At 41.7% G+C, this 18,644-nt stretch overlaps 1 protein-coding gene and 1 pseudogene across 8 annotated transcripts in view; one reads left to right on the top strand and one right to left on the bottom strand.

The window, feature by feature from the left end:
• Window positions 1-18,644, top strand: part of PTPRT (protein tyrosine phosphatase receptor type T) — a 1,173,155-nt gene that overhangs the window by 521,093 nt on the left and 633,418 nt on the right. The window lies entirely within an intron of this gene.
• Window positions 3,347-4,923, bottom strand: LOC119515140 (annotated as a pseudogene).

The raw sequence follows: 18,644 nt of genomic DNA, 5'->3' as shown, positions 1-18,644 counted from the left end.
CCGCCACTCTCCTACCTTAACAGACACCAAATTACTGAGCATGGTTGCTGAGTGATTACTTTCATACTTGAAAAAGTGATATGCTTCACATTAATACAATTATTTTAGTTTTCTTAAAAAAGACAAGTGTCTAACATGCAGCTTACATATATGACAATTCTGCATTAACACAGAAAGTAGATTACACAAGTTTTAGAAAACACATTGGTTATTTTCAAACAGCAAAATGACAATGATCTACAGCTACAGTTTAAGGCATATCAGCATATTTAAAAATTAATAGACAAAGTTCTAATGCTGTTCACAGCTTAATTTTCAATTTATTTTAAAAATTCCCTTCATACCTACATACAATCTAGACTTTGTAGGTCAAAATTTCTACTAAAGAGTCATCATATACATGTCCTGTAAATGGATCAGGACTTTCAGAAGTTGAGACTTGACAGTTTCAGACTGTCGCAAATGGCAAAACAAAGAATTTGAATGGACACTTTTTGTAGGACCACACAGAGACAGTATAACGTGGATTGGTAAATAGCTGAAAAATCTGATGCAGCAGTTTGTATGTGAAACACTCATGGGTACGTCAAGAAAGTGAGGAAACCAAGTCCATTTGAGATGCATAAGATATGGACAATAAATGTTATTGCTGGTGAGATTACAAAGCATAGAAGGATGATAAGTAACCTATGCCCAGTGTTACATTAAATGATTCCCCCAGTTGGACAAAATTTTGGTGAATCAATAGAGTCTAAGCTGGGAAAACATAGTCTCTGAACAGCCAATAAATTCTCAAAGGGCTTTTCCATCACATCTGACAGCACATAAAATTGTTAGTGATCTCTAAACTAAACTCCTGAAGAAGTAAAAAGATGGTCATTACGGTTGAAAAAAAGATGGGAGAGACCAGTTGGAGTGGTCTGGTGTGCGCACACACACACATACACACACACACACAAAGAGAAAGAGATGACCACTGACACCAGTTAGCATGAGGGAGAGACCTTGAAACTAAGATCACCAAAAAATTAAGCAGGGATGATTTTTGATTTTCTCTAGTGGAAGGTAGTAGTTTCTCATTCTGGCTTTTATCAACATTATCAGAACCAAGGACTTGATGTAATCCACTGATGTCCAAAAACACAGGCTGAGGTTAGTAATTTCTGAATGTCTACATTGATAGTAAAGGGTAACATGAATTTTTGTGGTTCTTGTGAAAGATATAAATGTAGCCATTTAAAATATATTTATAGTTGTCATTACCTTCCTACCCAACTCAAAAAGAATGAAAGAAAAAATCCATCCATCCCATTTGTTTTTCCTAATTAAAAAAAATCAGAAAGATCTCAAAGATATCTTACTACTGTACTTACATGCAGAGGTGAAAGCACATCCAGTTAGACTGAGGGGATGATTTATTCCGTGCAGAGCCAAGGACTACTGTGAAAAAAGGCATAGATACAGAAACAAAAGAGAAGAGCAGCAATAACAAACTAAATAGGGCTAGGGAAAGGTGGTAAAAAAAAAACTGCAGAAGCAATACTTCGGGGAAAAAAAAGGCTCTGTATCTTTCTTTTGACTTTTTATTCCCTGACTCTCCATATGTTTTACTTTATTTTGAAAATTTTAATGCAAAAAAAAAAAATCCAATCAATAATCTTGGAATTAAAAAGTCGTTGGATACCTTTCACTGCTAGGCTCATTTTAATAAGGTTTTAGTGATGCAGAAACTATTTAAAATTGTATTTTCTCTTACTTGGCACCAAAATGCTAACACAAGCAGTGGTGGGAACAAGCACATGACATGAGTATTCAGGCTTTTGTCTGGTGCATGGTGGTGAGCAAATTAAGCCGATGGTTAGAAATCAGCATGCCATCTCAGCTTTGGCTGCTCCACAGCTAGCCTCAAGACTCGAATCATTAAACAAACAAGCAAACAGACAAAAACACTTAGTCCAGTAGCTCCTAAACCTGTCTTTCTATCATTACTGCTAACTTAGTTTGGGCTTCAATAACTGATTTCCTAACTTAGCCTAATTAAGACCAAATCAGTTCATGGAAGACCATTCCTTCTTTCTCCTAAGCATATGACTGAGGACAAAAAGGAAAAAAATCCTTGTTGGAACCAATGGAAGACTTACTAATTGGAAAAAAAAAAAGTGTGAGAGTGAGTGTTTACTTGATATATGACTAGTGATGGTCAGAAAGAAGTTGCAGGGATGAATCATTGGGTCATGAGAAATATCCTTTCAAGTAAGAAACAGGAGACTACAGAGTTAGAAAGCTGGGAGAATTTTGTTAGTAGAGAGAGTAAAAAAATCAAGATGAGGATAAGCATCAGAAAGGAATGGTACAGAAAACAGATTAAATACACATAATTTTTCTATGCAAATTAGACACACAGTTCACGTCGTGGTATATAGGATACTCTCACTCTCACTGCTGAGGCTTTGGGGCATCAGCTCAATGGGCCTTGGACAGAGAGAGCAGGTGAAGCTAGTCGTGGATTCCAAGATAACTGGATTTGAGAAACCAAATGTTCTATTTCTTCTTTCCTTTATCGCCAAATATTGAAGGGAACTAAGTAAGGAAGCCAGATGTAAAGTTGAATTTCTGCTTTCCTGATTCATGCGTTTGTGTTCTGTTCTTCCCCATTTTCCCCTCAAACTTGTGCTGCAGATGACACACAGTTTATAACAAATTTTCTACTTGAAGCATTTCTGGAAATTTTCTCCTCTTGGTTAGTTAAAAATTTTATTAGAAGTTGTACTTATATCCTGGAATCAGTTATTAGACCCTCCCCACCCAACTCACTGAGAACAAATTTAGGTGTGTTTATGAACGATTCCTTATCTTAGGTAGAAAATAGGTTGAGAAAACCATCATCCTTTGTAGAAGGGTGTATGGTCCAAACTTTGAGATCACTATCTGTGAAACAAACAAGGTTGCACTGATAAAAGTGAACATAATCATAAGTTTTCTGTGACAGTCCTCTCACTCCAACTTGGCCAGGATTTGAAGAGATAGGTGTTCAGATGCAGTTTAAAACCATCAAGAGGAAACAGTCTGAACAGACCCACAATTCCAGGCCAAATAATATTATTGATTAAAATGAAAAATTCATATAATGCTTACCCACAGTTCTGCCTATACACAAATCTACCTTAGTTTGGGGTAATGTGGAGAAGAGACAGGGTGAGTTCACGGATTTTGCGATCACTGAGGTGAATAATCAAGACAATGCAAGATGTTGTCATGGCTGTTCTGGTTTTTAGTTGAGCTGCTGAGGTGGTGAGAAGTTTTCGCATCAGACGTACACATAGCATTTCAACCTCCTTTCCTCAGTCCAAAGCAACATAAAAGTAACAGGCATGCTTCCTGCTGCCATTCTGAACAGGCATAACAGACAAACCATTTGCTTTCTAGAAACAAAGTCCAGCTGCACATAGCTTTTGCTGTCATTCCCTTGTTCTACCATTTTCCACCACCCAACAACATTCAGTAAAATGAGTTAATAGTTACTGGTGTTTGAGGAAGAGTAAAAAAATAAAAATAAAAATAAAAGGACACAGATGGCAAAGACACAATATTATTGCAAAAGCAGGTGAATGCGGGAACATCCTTGGCTTGCCAGGCTTTATGTGAAGCTTGCATTTTTCTTATCCTTGTCTTTCTTGGTTTGCTGGGCCCCAGACTGCTGGGCCTGGGACTGTAGTAATTGAGCTGCTGCTTTCTTCTTCTGGAAATTGTTCACCTCTTCCTCAAGCTCCTCCTTTTTGTCTTCCACTTTCTTCTTCTCTTCTTGGTGTGTCCGCTTTAGGAGGTCAAACTTCTCATGAAGCTCTTTCTCTGCCTCTTTGAGTTCAGCTTCTTTCTCTTTCACTCTCATAACAAACATTTGTCTCATTTCTTCTTCTTCTGAAGTTCTCCCAAGAATTCATTCCACTTTGCTTCATATGTTTCCTGAAGACTGAAGGGCTTGATGTCAGGATCAGTGTCTTTGAAGCCCATCTCCTCGAGCTTACAGTGCCAATACAGTTCATAGTGGCGGGTGTGAGTCTGTTCCCGCAAATCTTCCATGTTCACTCGGATCAGCATCTCCCGGAGTTTCACAAAATCACAATGGTTTTCATTCTCAACCTGCACCACACCCCAGGGGTACTGCCTGGCTTTTGCCATCTTGTTGCCGATCTTCACCTCTTCTGTGCTGCCAACCACTGCAAATGGGAGATGGACACTCATTGTTGCATTAATCTCTGCCACTGTTTCTTCATCTGTGGGGAACTGATATATCTGGACACCATTGCTGACTAGTTCACTCATGATCTTGCTCTTGAATTTGTGTAATTCATTCTTGGCAATGGTATCAGCTTTTGCAATTATTGGAATGATGTTCACCTTACTGTCCAGCTTTTTCATGGTGACCAGGTCCAGGGACTTGAGTGAATGTCCTGTAGGGGTGATGAAGTAGAGGCAGGCATGGATCCTTGTATCGTGGTAGTTGAAGAGAGAACGTTTGATCTTCAATTCCTCTTGCAGGTAGGCCTCAAATTGGGCATCAATGTACTCCACTATTGGCTTATAGCTGTCATCTTTATTTATCTGGTCTCCAAATCCCACGGTGTCAACAATGGTTAACTTCAGCCATACATTGCTCTCCTGAAGTTCATAACTTCTGGCTTTTAACCGCACACCTGGTTCATTGTCAGAAGCCGGGTCACTTTCAAATTTGGTGTTGAATAAAGTGTCCATTAGTGTGGATTTGCCAATACCTGTCTCACCAACACACAGGATGTTAAAACAGAATCCTTGAGAAGTAGACTTGTTGACCAGCTGGTCAGGGAGACTGTCAAATCCAACATGGCCAGAAAGGGACAAGTTTCGAAGCTCTTCATTAGAGGGTCTTCCCACCGCCACGGCCATCGCGGCTGCAGCTCTGGCTCCGACTGCACCCGGGTGCTTTCAGCGGACACAGGCTGCTGCTCTGGCTCCGGCTCGCCTCCCCCGCGCCTTTCTTGCAGCTGCGCTCTGCTGGCGGCCGGCTCGCTCTCCCAGCCAGCGGCATCTGCCTGGCTGAGAGTTTTTGAGACGGAAGGGCACTGCTGGATGGAGGCACAGTGAGGACAAAGGCAGGTTTGGTAGAGCCAGAACGTGACAACCTGGTTCAGTCAGGCCAAGGACTTTGGACTTTATTTAGGAGACTACTGAATGATTTTAAATACAGAAGTTAACAAGATCAAATTTATTGTTAGGAAGATCAGTCGGTCAGGTGGCAGCGTGGCAGCAGGAACACTTGTTGGCCCAGGGTAAACGATGGTCCCCAGAGTCTTCAGAAGTAACTTTCCATTTAAATTGAACATTGGTTGGTATACCAGTTGTCCTTTTCTTCCTTGGTCTTTTACCTGCCTTCCTACGCATTCATTAAGTACTTAGGGTGTTCTAGGCACTCAGGTTTATACACATAAGACGAGTGAAACATTATCCACACCCTCCCATGATCCACAGTCTCCTGGGAGAGATGACAATACAGTTACTAGGCAGTGAGAGGAGAGGCGCCAACCTCCAGTGGCCACCTGGCATACCATAAGTGCTCTTGTTGATCTAATCGCTCCTAGTTGTTACCCCTGGCAATGATCTTGGGGCCTCCCAATGGGCCTCCCAAGGACCCATTTCACAGCTGAAGAAACTTCACTCGGAGGTGTCATGTATCATGCCATGCAAAAGAATAGATATCCAAGCACACACTAAGTTTGGGGAAGCCATTTTTGCAGGGATTGCAGGGTAAAGCTAGAAGGACAGTTAGGAGACAGACACAAGGTTGCCTGAGATTCCAGACAAAGGAGGCTTCACTTTGTGTTGTCAGCAGCAGGGCAGTCTTTAAACGATGTTTAAAAGGCAGATGACATGATCAGAGCTGCTTTGGAGAGACACTCTGACATCTCAGAGTATTTGCAGGCAAAAAGTGAGGTCTTGGGAGGTAACATTCTGTGAGGGGCACTGACATTTATTCATAGCATTTCTCCTTCTTTGCCTAATTCTCTTAAGATCTGTGTCTGTGTCAAAATCTCAGCAGGATGAGTGAAGCACCAAAGCTCTTCTATTCTCCTCCCTTCCCCTAAAACTCCCATTAGTAACAGCTCATCAGTCCCCACAGGATAGTGATGGCAGATGCCGAGGGACTGAGTAGAGGATGCATGCGTGTGTCCTCAGAATGGAAGACAGAAGGGGGCCAAGAGGGGAAAAGGGAGAGGGTGGGAGCCCCACTGTGGGCTGCGTTCTTGACACAGCACTAGCTTGTGTAGTCCTCACAGCAAGGGGAATAGACATTGTCACTGTTTTATAAATGATACAGTTAAACTCAGGAAGCCTAGGTGTCTTGCTCAAGGTCACACAGCTGCCAAGTGACCGGCCCAGCTCCCTTTGCCAAAGGCCACCTGGCCTCAGAATCTTGGTTTTGTGGCTTGCTCTGTGTGTGCAGCATTATTGCTCGTAACACTGCAGCAGTAAGAGCTTGTCTGTATGATGGGCAAATTTTTGACAACTTTAATGCCTTAGGGCCCTGTGGCAGGCCAAGTAATCTTGTCTCCCCCCACCAAAAAAAAAGATATTCATGACCTAATCTCAGGAGCATATGAATATGTTGTCTTACATGGCAGAAGGGACTTTGCAGATGTGACTAAAGATTTGAGATGGAGATATACTCTTGGGTTATCCAGATGGGCCCAATGTAATCATAAGGTTCCTTTAAGAAGGCAGAAGGGTCAGAGTCAGAGAAGATGGTATGACAACCACAACAGAGGAGGAGGAGATTGACAGTAGAAGCAGAGATTAGAGAGAGGAGAAAAGAGAGATTGGAAGATGCCACACTGTTGGCTTTGAAGATGGATGAAGCAGCCAGGAGCCAAGGGATGCAGGTGGTCTCTAGATAAGGGAAAAAGACAAGTGGACAGATTCTCCTCTAGAACCTCCACTAGGAATGCAGCCCTACTGATACCTTGATGTCAGGACTTCTGATCTTTAGAACTGGAGGAACACAAGTTTGTGTTGTTTTAAGCCACTAGATTTGTGGTAATTTGTTATAGTAACAGTATACAGTCCAACACAGGCCCCCACACCTTGTCAAGTGGCATCACAGTGCCCTGCTTTGTGCTTAAAGAGAAGACTGGATTCATGTAAACTTGGCCACCCTTCCATTCTTTGAGCCTCACTTTTCTTGTCTGTAAAATGGGATTTTAATACCCCTAAAGCAAGTTTGTGGTTACTTCATATTCATTCTCCCAATCGCAAGTGAGAGTTTATTTTCTCAGGCAAAATTTCCCTCCCTCCCTCCCTGAATGAATTTGTTTCATGTATTATATATTCTTTGGGCATCCTGCACTTTCCTTCATGGCATTTTTGTTATGAGAAGTTAATGAAGAGACTGTTCACCCAGATGTGGGCAGAGTTAAGGGGACAGACAAGGAATGAAGAGGCACCCAGTGACATGCAATAGCAGGGAAACTGTTACTTCCCCAGGACCAAAGGGGCAGAGGGAGGGTTGGTGGTACCAGAGCCCAGTGAGAGCTGGGGCCAAGATGGAGGGGACCCTCAGTGACAGGAGCTGCTGTTATTGCCCTTGTCATATATATGAAGCCACTGAGCTCAGAGAATTTGTTACTTGCTAAAGTCACTTAGTTAAAATGTCAGAGTCAGGATTTGAACCCAGGCCATTTGCATCTGCCAGGCATGCCTTTGACCCACTAATGTTTACTGCCTTTTATGATAGATTGCAAAATTGTTAAAATTTTCCATAGACCTGAGGAACATCTGGTGTATGATGAGTGTCTCTGAGGTGTTTGTTCCTGTGGATCTGAGCTGTCCAATATGGCAGCCCCTGGTCATAGGTGGCGACTCAAATTCAACATTCAATTAAATAATCTTAAAATTTCAGTTTCTCAGTTGTGTGAGCCATGTTTCAAGTGTTCAACAGTAACATGTGGTGAGTAGTGACTGTGCTGGCCAGCATAGATTCAGCATACTTCTGTCAGCACAGGAAGTCCCACTGGACTTCACTGCTATGGATGATGGTGGAGCAGTGAGGTTGGGCAGAGGGTGGACAGGCTGACCCAGAGAAGTTTTAGGTAGGACAGTGAGGAAGTTCCAGGTCCCAGCTAGGATGGAAGAAGTGGAATTAACCAGCATTTCTTTTGTGGAGGAAGTTCCTTGAACAGCCCATTTGCAGTAAAAGCAGAAGTTTCAAATAATGTCTATCTGATGTCGTAAGTCAAAAGAAGAGAATATTTCAAGGAGGAGAAAGGGGTCACATGTTAATGTCCAAGGGGTTTAGCAACATAGAGGCTATTGGTAAACCAAGCAGGCGATGTTCTGGTGATGTGGTAGGTGGTGATGTCCAATTTTGAATGAGGCATGAGGCAGCAGACAGAGCATGTAGATAATTCTTATTTGAGAACTTTGATTAAGAAGGAGATAAGAGGGATAGAGGATGCTGGTTGAAGGTGGATACAGGTTCCAAAGTGGAGGAGGTGGTGATGGTGATGGCTTTGAGGGATATTGATGCCTTGTTGTGGGAAGAATCTGTTTGAATGTTTACAAGAGAGAAGCCTGAACAGACACTCGTAATATGTTTGGAAAGATGGAAGGCAATGAGATGCAAGGCCTTGCAAATGTGGCCTTATAAGGCAATAGCAGCAAACTCTGTGCTATAAACAAAACCCAGGAGAGGAGAGAGGATGCTTGTAGATTTGGGAACCTGAGGGCGTTATAATCCAATAACTTTTGTCGTCTTTAGAAGGTGAGGATTTCTGCTTCTAGTGAGGAGGAAAATGCAGCCTCTAAAGTGGAAGATTGTGATCAAAACAGGCATTGAGGAGAGCATGTTGCCCAGAAACCTAGTGGGCTGCCTGCAATATCTAGACTTCCATGAAGAAGAGATAAGAGGTTCTCCCTGAAAGTACAGACATTGACACCTTGACTATCCAAGTACAAAATCTCCATGACTCAAAATGTGGTCTGTGGATTCCTAGCATCAACCGCACCCTAGAGGTTAGAAATGCAGAATTTCTGGCCCCATCTCAGACCTATTGAATCAGAATTTGCATTTAAACAAGTTCCCCGGGTGATTTCTAGGCCTAGTAACTTTCAAGAAGCACTACTTTGGAAAATGGTTGAGTTTTTCCTGATAGGTGTCAAAGTCAAAGGAAATTACAAATTGGTGAGGGTGTTGTAGATCCATGGACCGTGGAATCTGAGTTGGATTTGGAGAAATGTGCAGAGAGGAAGAGGGTGATGAAATGGGAGAAGAGCAGGAGGTCCTCATGAGGCTGGACAAAGTATTGGGTGCTGTAAGGAAGTGGAGGGGAATAAAGAGAACTTCTGACAACATGGGGGTATCAGTGTCCTTCATAAAAGGTGCTTTGGTAGAGCATCAAGACAGATGTAAGAGCATGAGCTCCTTGAGGGAAATGGCAGCACCCACTGTAGGGTCAGGCATAGGGTAGATGTGTACCAAAGAGCTTTTTATTCACCGACTGTGAAATGAGTTGGCCAGGACGATGGATGGAGGGATGCAGGTGTGAAATTAGGAGTCAGAGGTGAGAGACACCTGTATGTGTGTTGATGTACATGGTGTCAGGAACCTCTTGGGTAAAGGCCAGGCTGCCAGTCATGCAGCCGGTTCATCATAGGGGTGAGCTGGGGACCCTCCTGCTCTGATGCAAGTCCCAGGTCCCCACAGGCTTTCCACCCTCTTGCCTCAAACTGAACTAATTGACCCCCTCTCTCTAACCTGCTTCTCTGCCTGTGTCCCTCTCTCAGCACAGGGCACTGCTGTCCTCACAGTTGTCCAACCAGAAATCTGAGGGCCAACCTGACAGTTCCCTTTGTCCAGTCACCTGATCCTACTTATTTTAGGAATATTCCCTGAAACACTCCTCACTTCCATCCATCTGCACGGCTGAGATCTGAGTTACATCAGTAGCGTCCCAAGTCACCCTGCAAACCTGCCTTCTCTTGCTGACACATCCTCAGCTCCAGCTCCCATTAGACACTCCTCTTGACATTCCCTTTTTCCTTGGTTTTCAGGGCCTCCCTGTTCATTTAAGATAAATTTTGAACTCTTTAGCCTAACTTTGACCATCCCTTGTCAGCCTCATTTCTAAGCACCTGACCCCTGTATTTACCTTCTGTCCAGGTCTAAATAATTTGTTTTAAAAATTGCTCCAAACATGCGAATTCCACACCTTTGCTCATGCTGATTTTCCTACTCTTATCAACTTGGTCGAGTGATGCCCATTTTCAGGTAACGCTTAGTTCGATCCCCACTGTCCATTGCATATTCCTCTCACTTGGCACTGTCAGTTTGTCAGTTGTTTGTTTACTTGGGTGTCTTCTGACAAAGACAGACGTGAGCTCACAGCAGTGGGGACAACAGGCAGACAGACATTGAGCAAAGTGCTGTACACCATGGAGACCCTCAAGTTTGCTGAGTTCAGCAGGGTTTTCCCAACCCCAGCTCCACTAAGAAAGGTGTTATGTGTGTGAGTTAGAGATGGCAGTTCTTAAAGTGTGGTCCCTGGGCCAGCAGTATCAGCATCAGCTGAGAACATGTTGGGCATGTAAATTCTTGACCCCACTCCAGACCTGCAGAATCAGAAACATCGGGGACGAGCCCAGCAATCTGTAGTTTAACAAACCCTCCAGGTGACTGTGCATGCCCAAGTTTGAGACCCACTATCTTAGGGTAGCTGCCATAATAAATCCAAGTGGGAGAGGGATTTCTTTACTTTTTCAACTCAAGAGCTGTCTAAAATGGGCAGCTCTCCTTCATATGGTGACTCAAGGACCCAGGTTCTAACTTCAGCCATCTTCCCGATGTGGCTTCTAAATTCACCCTGCTCTTCTGCATCAAATACTGGAAGAGAAATATTTGTTTTCTGTTATTGTTTTTCTTGTTTCTGTTGATGGACCAGGTCAGAAGATGGTGTACACCGGTTACTTGCTAAAACTCAGGTGTGAGGCCATACCTAACTATAGGGATGGTTGGGAGTGTCACCCCCTGTGCCCAGCAAGAAAGGGATATGGCTGTTTGAACAGCAAGACAGTCTCTGCCACAGTGAGATGGTCTTTACCAGTTTATCACACAATGATTGAGCCCCTACCTGAATCAAGGTCCATTGCCTGTCGTGGCAGTGCCACAGTGGAGGATGCTCAGTCACTGGGCTGAATCACCTCCTCTAGATAGGAGGGTTGGGAGGTGCCTCTGAGTCAGGAGGAGGAGCCCAACAGGTGAAGAGAAGTAGTTGTGAGTTAGGGGCTATGTGTAGTAGGGGTCTGGTGGGGAAGGGCTGCCTCCTCTTACGGTTGGTTACTTTGTACCAGACACTATATTATGATATTATGACATTAAATAAGAGAGTTTTATGGACAAAGAAAATGATGCTCAGAGAGATGAAGTGGCTTCCCCAGGTTGCTCAGGTAGTTAGTTGCAAAGGTGGGAGTTGAAGCTAGATTTGACTCTAAAGGGCTTGAGCTTTCATCTTTCCTTGGTATCAAAGTGCATCCTTCCAGTAGTTTCTCACCCAGAGGACCTGAGGAGCATAGAACCCAGCGTAGGAAGGAAGGAGGGACACAGTGTAGCTCTAGGCTCCATCAGAAGCTTTGGGGAGTCTACTCCAGAAATCTAACTTCAGAATTTCTGTTTACCAGAGTAATTGAGGCATGGCTCCCTCCACAGCATACAGGTGTCAGCCTTCTTCCCAGGGTTCCCTCCTGCTCAGAGGTGTGTTCCCTTGGGTTGCTGGGTGCTCTGTATCTACCCCACCATGTCCAAGGGCTGTTGTTTCAGCCACGCTCCGGTGATTGAAGACTTTAGCAAGAGCTCATGTCTATGTAAGTGCACCTCTAACCCCAGGTGCACCTGTCGGTTAAGTTACCCACAGCTGTTGTTCTCCCTCTAACGCACACCTCTGAGATCTCCTTAAGTGCCATGTTCATCCTGCTCAAGGTGGTGTTGGGAAGAATGCTTTGTTTTGGTTAAAATTAGATTAAAGGGATTTTTTTTGTTGTTATTAGGCTGGATGTTTTGAAGATGTTCTTTTCCATGGATAGCAGTTTACTGCTAAACGGAAAAAATCAAGATAAATGAAATCTTTTCATCATTTTTTGTTTTAAAAAAAGTCTTAAATATTTCTGCCATCTGTTCCTTATTTCTGAAACTTTGTGTTGAGTATCTGGGGGTTGGAGGAAACTCAAACGGCTATCAAAATTGTCTTAAGTAATTAAAACTGATATAATTTGTAAGGTTTTACTTTATCTCTGGATGATTTGATTGGAGTCAACCAGATGTAAAAATGCCTGTGACAAATTATTTTGTGCCTATATGACATGCAATTTTGACAAAATATCTTGAAAACATCTGCTAAGTATGCAGTCTGGGGATTTGACAGTGCAGAAGGACAATTCTGTGTACTCAGGAAAGCTTGTAGAAAATCCACTATATCTTTGGTCATATAACAATGAGTTGTACTTATTCAAGAAGCAACCATATTTCAATAGTGGGTCTAGACTCAAGACCAGCAAATAACTTTTCACTCTCTGCAAGGAGTAAGCTGTGGGCACATATGTTCTGGCAGCATTTGAGCATTAGTCAACATTCTTGCCCTCGACCCTTTTTCTTTTGGGGAAACTTACTTCCAAACCTAACTCATTTGTTGATTTCTCCACTGAGCCCTCTAATTCCTACAGCAGTTTGCATGACTTAGCACCCATACAATCAGCATATACTGCAATTGCTCACTTTTTGTATCTCTCTTCTTCCACTGCTGGCTTCCATGCATCTGTGTGACCTACCTCCCAGTCCTGCTAAGAGATAAATGTGATCTCACTTGTGAAGCCCGCAGTCTGATATGTGGTAAATGTTCGTTAAATGTTAACTCTTTTTTCCTTCCTTATTCAATACTGTAGAAGAGAGTAACTGCCTCAAGGGTAGGAGCTACTTCTTACTCCCATTAGCCACATAGTAGGCATTTGGCAGGTTTTTGTCAAGTGTGAGTGAATAAATGAATGTTTGCTTATTATTGCCTATAATAACTGATGCCTGTGCTGATTGCTCCAAGGATGGGGCCCTGCCCAAATCCATATTAAATTCACTGTGGAGACTTGCCAGGTCCTCCACCCCTTCATCAGATGTGTGTGTCTCCATGTTGCTTCTTAACCCACGTCCACCCTGTGGTGGGGCCTGCCCCTTCTGGTTCCTCACTGGGTTATCCAGCAACGTTCCTCTGCTTCCTCATTTTGCTTGGCATGTAAACTTGCCCATAACATCCCATTCTGAGAAATAACAGTGCTTTATTTGCATGTGCAAGGCCACGTTGTGACCATAGGTAATGAGCTCTCCCTGTTTGCCAGTCACTTTGCATGTCTTATCTCAGTGATTTCTGCCCTTTTACATAGGTACTATAATATTCCCACTTGCAAGTTAAAGAAACTGAGGCTCAGAGAGGAGAAATAACTTGCCCAAAGACCACAGCTGCACATCATAACTGAATATACTAATATAAACAATACCCAGATTAAGATGTAAAATATCACCAGTACCTTAGAAGCCTCCCTTTCCCCCCACTTCAAATCACTAACTCCCCACCCCAAAAATACTCTGACTACTAGAGAACTTTTGCCTGTTTTTTCTACTTTAAATAAGTAGAATCATAAAATATCTATTTTTTGTCTTTTCTGCCATTCAAAATCATGTTTGTGAGTCTCATCCATGTTATGTATAGCAACAGTTCATTTTTGTTTTCATTTTTGCACAGTACTCCATTGTGTGACTATACCACTATTTGTTTATCCATTCTATTGCTGACAGACTGCTGGGTTGTTTCCTGATTTATGCCATAATAAACTGCACTACTATGAACATATGTGTCTTTTGGAAGCTATGTGTACTCTGTTTCTCTTGGGCATATAACTAAGAATGGAATTGTTGCTTGGTTTAAATGGGTACTGAAAAACAGTTTTCTAATGTGACAGCTTATCCATATTTTAATTTTAAACATTCTGGCAGGTCTGTGGTATCTCATTGTGGTATTAACTTGTATTTCTCTAACTAGAGACATTGAGCACCTTCGTGTATGTTTATTGGCAATTTAGATACCATCTCTTGTGAAGTGCCTTTCAAGATTTCGCTTTTTTTTTGTTTTTGTTTTTTTAATTTGGGTTGTGTTGTCTTGATTTGGAAAGGTTCTTTATATTTACTGGATATGAGTCCTTATTGGGTATTTGTAGCATAAATACCCTTTCTCACTCTATGGCTTGCCTTGTCAATTAATGGTGTTTGAATAAAAGGTACTAATTTTAATGAAATTCATTTAGCAATATATTAATTTGTTTAGTTTTTTTTTTTTTTTGCCATGTTTCAGAAATTGTTGTGACCCTTAAAATTAAAAAATTACTCTCATGTTATCTTCTAGAAGTGATTTATTCTGCATTTCACATGTCGGTCTATTTCACATGTAGGTCCACTAAAGTTGATTTTTGTATAAGGTAATGTAGAGATCAAAGTTCATTTTGTTCAGATGGATGTCAATTGGTCTGGTACCATTTATTAAAGATGTCATTCTCCCCCAATTCATTGCTGTTGAACCTTTGTAATGTATCATCTGTCCACAAATGTATGAGTCCAGTCTAGATTCTTCTTTTCTGTTGATCCAGTTGTCTATTATTATTCCTATATCTCATTGTCACGATTACTGTAACTTTATTATAAACCTTGAAATCATTGTGAGTTCTACAAGTTTTTTCTTCAAGATTGTTTTGGTTATTCTAGGTATTTTGTGTTTGTGTATAAATTATAGCATCAATATGTCAACTACTTGGAAAAAAAGAGGCTGCTGGGATTTTGAATGAAATTTGCATTGAATCTATAGAGTAAGTTTGGGAGAATTGACCACATAATAAAGTTGACTCTTCCAATTCATGAATATAGTATATCTCTTGATACACTCAATTTTCTAAACACTTTTTTCTCAGCCATGTTTAAGAAGTTTTTAATTTTGGTTTTCATTGTTGCAGCATTATTTCTTCAAATACTTGTTCTGTGCATGTTTTCCACTCTCTGAAACACCAAAAGTACATATGTTAGAACACTTGATTTTGTCTCAAAGGTTACTGAGTCACTCTTCATTTATTTTTTCAATTATTTTTTCTGTTTTCTTTGGATTGGATAATTTCTTTTGCTCTGTTTTCACATTCAATGACCCTTTATTCTGCAGTGCCATAGAGTAAACCCTTCATTTTAGATATGGTACTTTTCAGTCATGGATTTTTTTAAAGTTTTTGTTCCTCTGCTGAGATTCCCTGTCTCTTACATCCACATTTCCTTTAAATCATTCAACATATTTTTAATACTTGTTTTAAAGTCCTTTTCTATAGATTCTAACATCTGAATCATCTTGGGGGCTGTTACTCTGTGTGTGTGTGTGTGTTTTCCCCTAACTCTTCACGAGTATTGTGGACAAAATGCCATGGGTACTCTGGGTTGTGTCAACTTGCTTTAAAGAGTATTCAGTTTTATCCTGGAAGGCAGTTAAATTACTGGCATGTCTTCCTGAAACTGTTAAGATCATTTTGTCTTTTGTTAGTCGGGTCCATATTGGTTGTATTAGTCATCTTAGTATGTGGTCCTTACTTTAAGATGTTGTTCTCACTACTTTGACTTCTTCTTTCTGGATCTCAACTGAATGCCCAGTGCTAAGTGAGGTCTGTTCACTCCTGCTAGGCCAGGATTGCATGTTTCCCAGCACTATGCAACATCTGGTGTACTGTTCAGCTCTCATCCCTGCATCAACTACTCTCTTCTAGAAGTTACAGGGTTTGCCTTTCATACGTTCACCCCAGCCATCAACCAAAGACTGGTAATGAATCCTTACATGTACTTCTAGAAATCCCCCTTTACATAGTTCTGTCCTCTTTGATACCCTGCCATACAAATTCCAGCCATTTCAGCAGCCTGAAAAATTCCACTTTCTGCCTCTTCGCACCAAGGTGCCATGCTCAACTAGGGCTCTACGTCCCTTTGCTGGGGTCTAGAAAGTGCCCCCAGACCGAAAGCCAAGGTGAATGTGAGACTCATTTGTGTATTTCTTTTCTCTAAAGCTGAGAATACCAACTCATTTTTTTTGCAGTGTTATAATTGTTTTTTGGTAGGAGTTCAAGCCCAGGACCAGTTACTCAGTCTTGGCCCATTGTGGAAGTCTTTGTCATGGGCTGTTGGAGACTGAAATCATCTCTTAGTCTCCATCTTCCATACTGTATTAGTATCTCTATCAAGGCAGGATTGTATCCTATCTATAGTTGTATTCCCAGCTTTGAGTACAGCACCTGACAGAGAACTGATGTGTAAATAAATGAGTGAGTGTTGACTCAACTCACAGCCTGCCACTGTGTGGACACCCTTCCTCCATCTGGGATGTTGCCAGATGACCATTGATAGAGCAAGAAAATACATGCCAGTCAACTGACTCATAGTGTGGTCTTTGCCTTTGCTCTGTTATTTGTGCCTTTTAGAACCCCAGAAAGATGGAGCTGAGAGGGAGGGGTCCCCAGGCTCTACTGGGGCCATAGTGCATGTTGAGCCAGTGGGGATACTGAGGCCTTAAGAGGGCAAGGAGTTTGTCCAACAGCCACACAGGTAATTGGAGCTCTGTCTAGAACCTTGTTCTGCTTTCCAGGGCTCCTTTATCGTATACCTCTACTCATTTCTTCAAAATTTGTAAGGAAAATAGTGTTTAAAAATCTACAAGTTGCATGTAAGGTATCTGGAGAAAGTTCCAAAAAGCAGAGGGTAGCAGGGATGCAGAGGAAACAATGCAAATGGGGAAGAGAGAAGAGAGTTTTTGTCTCTAAGAAGCCTTTGGATGTTGAGCTCCAGGGAGAGAGTACTTGAAATTATTCAGTCTTTAAAATATACTCTCAGGAATCTTGTTGTTTCTTCTTTGACCCTAGGTTGAATTAAATTAATATTCATTCATTTATTTTGTTGGATGTTAATACATTCATATGATTAAAAAATGAAAAGACCGAAAAGAATATACACAAATTCCACCTTCCGCCCCTTATTCCAGCCACCCATATTTTTTCCCTGGGGATATCTGTGTTACTGTTTTCTTGTGTAGAGGTGCTAGAGGTATTTTATGTGTAGACTGATCGTCCATTCCATTTTCTTCTTTTCCTTACACAAATTGTAGCATATTACACAAGCTCTTTTGAGTCTTTTTCCCCATTAAATGTATCTTGGATACCTTTCTGTATTTGGACATAAACAGCTTCCTTGGTCTTTCTAACAACTCCGTCAAGGCTATTCCATTGTATGGATGTACCATAATTTATTTAACTGGTTCCTATGGATGGGCATTTGGATTGCTTCCAGACTTTTGCTATCACAAACAATACTGCAGTGAATAACCTTGTGCAAACATCATTTCACTGTACAAACATATCTTTAGTGTAATTTCCTAGGCCTGAGAGTGCTGAACATTTTTTTTAACTTTAATAGATCTTGCCAAATTATTCTCCATAGGGGTTGTACCAATTTACGTGCCAACTAGCAAGGTGTGAGAACTAGTGTCAGTTTTGATCGGCATGTTTTTGAGCTGGAGATCACCGTTTCCATTCTACTCATGCTATATCTAGGGAATCTGTGGCTCAGCGACAAACCAAGGTTACACTGGTGAGTTGCAGAGGTGTACCTGGAGCTGCAGCCTGAGTTGTCTGCAGACTTCCAGGCTGCCCAGATGTGAACTGTCCCTGACGAAGCACGTCCTCTCACTCGACATCCTTAACTCATTAAAGAAGGACACAGAGCCTGACTCTCAGTGCCCAAAGTTCTCTGTAGGGGCCTCTTTTCTGGGCTGCTGTGAATTGTTTGCCTCTCTAAAAATAATGGTTAATCTACTCAGTAGCAAGCTCATTGTGGTCCAGAAGAAACTAATCTGGCATCCAAGTTAGGTAGAAGTCACAATTATATCCTGGGAGACTTGGTGAAAGGGGTCACCCTGGCACCTGAGCACTAGGAGCCTCTTCAGGAGACAAGAGATGTCTTTCAGGATTCTTTTCCTAATGATATACCCATTTCTGTCAAAATGCTCTCTAACTTACTGTCTGCTGCATTGCCACTGGCTCATTAGTCCAGTTAAAGAAAGGCACATTACGCTTCTAATTTTGAAGTGGGGCTCTTGTCACATCCCCAGTTCCACTTGAACACAATATCAGATTATCCAGGTGCCATAGAAGAAGATTTGTGCAGTGGTTAAGAGTAATGGAACCTGAAGACCCATTCACCTTGAACATCCATTTGCATGGAGGTGTAGTCTCTTTGATTTTTTTTTTTTTAATCCATCCACATGTATATGTATTTGGCAGAGATGCCATCGGAGGAGGGTACCATTTATATTTCACACACTTCTAAGTTAATATTACATTGTATGTTTTTTTGTGTGAGTTCCTTTATGGCCTTTCACGTATTTATATTTAACTATTGCATAAAATTTTAGGCAGTGAATGCCCCTGCCTCTATTGATTTTTCTATTGCTGCTTAACAAATTACTGCAAGTGTAGCAGCTTAAAACAACACCTATTTATTATCTCACTGC

This window comes from Choloepus didactylus, chromosome 19, assembly GCF_015220235.1.
Source record: "Choloepus didactylus isolate mChoDid1 chromosome 19, mChoDid1.pri, whole genome shotgun sequence".
Classification (NCBI taxonomy): domain Eukaryota; kingdom Metazoa; phylum Chordata; class Mammalia; order Pilosa; family Megalonychidae; genus Choloepus; species Choloepus didactylus.
This window is presented reverse-complemented; position numbering and strand designations above follow the sequence as displayed.